The 2,328-nt window shown below is 40.8% G+C and overlaps 1 protein-coding gene across 1 annotated transcript in view; it reads right to left on the reverse strand.

The window, feature by feature from the left end:
• The window catches only part of LOC107688322 (teashirt homolog 1-like), a 39,515-nt gene extending 37,858 nt beyond the window's left edge, over nucleotides 1-1,657 (reverse strand). Inside the window, exon 1 of the mRNA XM_016485950.1 lies at nucleotides 1,273-1,657. The gene's annotated coding sequence lies outside the window, so the exon portion shown is untranslated. The remainder of the gene's footprint in view (nucleotides 1-1,272) is intronic.
• Nucleotides 1,658-2,328: the final 671 nt, after the last annotated feature.

Raw genomic sequence — 2,328 nt, forward strand, 5'->3', positions numbered from 1 at the left:
ACAGACACATCGAGTTGCCTTTCCTGCCGTTCTCTCTTTACTCCACCCCTCCGGAGCATCACTCTGACAGTGAAAACCCACCTGTCAATCTTTTTAATTGTTCTGTTTTCTCCCTCCCCACAAAACAGGAGCGTTTGAAAGACAACGAACTGCCTTTTTGGAGAAGACATCACTTGTTTGGATGTTGTTCATTCACATGAATATACTCAGTATGCGGTCTTATAAAAAACAACAACAGTGGTATTACAAATTAACTATGGTTGTACCACTGTTCTTGTAGTTATGCAGTGCTCTCGTCGTCATCGTGAAAATAAAATAAGTTTCACGTCACGCGCAAACATTCAAACGCATAAAGGAGGGAGAGTCCGCTGTAAACATTTCATTTTATTTCCATGCACATAAAAACATATTTACATGCACATAACAACATTTCTTTAATCCTTTCACTGTCTTTTTTTCCCTTTTGCCAGTTTTGTTTATGTCTCGCGCACGTTTGCCGGGGCGAACAACACTGCGCACTATTCCACGCGTTTAAACGCTAAAAGGAAATTATTTGCGACTTTTTTTCCATCGCCGAAAAAAAGACAGTTGGAAGTTACAGATTGATTCGTTACACCTTACTAGGAAGTGAACACTTTGCACGGGAAGGGGAGGGACTCCTGGAACAAGTTGAGTATGACCGTAACAAGCCTCTCTACAACGCTTACACATTACTTATTCATCAATTGCAAAACAACCACAAATTAAATAACGAGTCCACGGCGTTAGACATTTCGGATCCTATTAGGTTAAGACCCGTAATAAATCCACCGCATATCTGCTCTTCCGTAGCTACTTTGTTGACACCGGTGAACCTGGCTGGCACCTCCCAAAATCACACTTAAATTTCAACTTTGTTTTCGTCTTTATACCAGCGTTGACGCAATGTCCACTCTTTCTGTAAGTTGGCGAGTGGGTGGGTGCGGTTTTTTTTAAAGTCGCTCGGAAGGGGAACGCGAGAAATCCGAGTGATTTTTGGAGGTGGCCTTGGCTCGCTCCGGTCGCCTGATGTTTCTAACGGATTTTAAGGTTCTTCGTCGCGCGGGGATTCTGCTGCGATTTCAGAGGATCATTCAGCGAGAGCTTCGCCTTGCATATCGCATCCCGGTGAGTGTACACATTTGTTAGTATAGTGTAAATGTACGAACAAGCCAGGCTAGGATATTACACACCATCACCACCGCCGCCAAAGCGTTGATATTTCTGCACGCGACGTTTAAATCATGTCCTTACCTTTGACGGTGCTGCGCATCCTTGAGCTATTGCCAGTTGCAGTCTAACTGATCATTTATGCTGTACGCCTGTCGGTAGGGGCTAATAATGTGGAAATATGTCCAAGTTCCGCCCCAACATCTGTCCATCTCTCCATCCTCGCGACTACCTCGATCAGCCTGTCGCTGTTGATGGCTCTTACGTCACCAATCTCCCATCAGAAACTCATCGGGCTCCAAGAAGCCGAGATTCCTCCCGCTGTAGGGCAGGAGTATCGCTGGGTTCAAATGCTACCGTTTTCCGAGATTATCGCGTGTTAAACAGCAGATCTCTCTCGGTCTCGGTGCAAGACAACGGCACAGTGATAAGTAGCTTGTCATTTTCAAATAAACGTGCGATTTCTGTGTATTTTCTAACAATCCAATTCTTTTCAACTTTTGTTATATTGCATTTTTATAACACTGATATTAATAATGAATAGTATATTTATTATTATTATTATTATTGCCGTGAAAAAAAATCACATTTAAAAACATTCGAGCAAGAAGCTCTTCTGCTCTTCCACTTTTTTAAACCGTTGCTCACTGTGCAACTGTCCCATTGAATTTCATTTGCATTCTCCAGAAATTAATGCTTTGTGGTGTTTTTTTCCCCCGTGTTATTCATATCATTGTGCATTATTAAGTCTATCCTAACAGACTTTAAAGTCAGTGACTTTTTTTTCTTTTTTTGCTTGGAGCAGTTCTTGCGGCATTGTCTTCGAGAAATATTTGTTGGTATTTAGCAGATGAACTTCCTTTCAAGGTGTTAGTGTGCACTTAAAAGGCATTTAATGCTTTATATAACAGTGCCTGTGTGAAACATGTATTAAGCAACAACAATAACAATATGGATTTACAAAATAAACCCCCAAATAATTATTACATATTAAATATATATCTTGTTCATTTGTAACAGTAATTTAACTGTAACATTAACACTGTAATGTAAAGTGTAAACAAAAAACACGCATTAAAAAAAAATCCATGCTGGGTTTCTTATCGTTCACCAAACCCAGACAGAGTGTCTTGGCATAGT

This window comes from Sinocyclocheilus anshuiensis, unplaced genomic scaffold (genome assembly GCF_001515605.1).
Source record: "Sinocyclocheilus anshuiensis isolate Anshui unplaced genomic scaffold, SAMN03320099.WGS_v1.1 scaffold209, whole genome shotgun sequence".
NCBI classification, from domain to species: Eukaryota; Metazoa; Chordata; class Actinopteri; order Cypriniformes; family Cyprinidae; genus Sinocyclocheilus; species Sinocyclocheilus anshuiensis.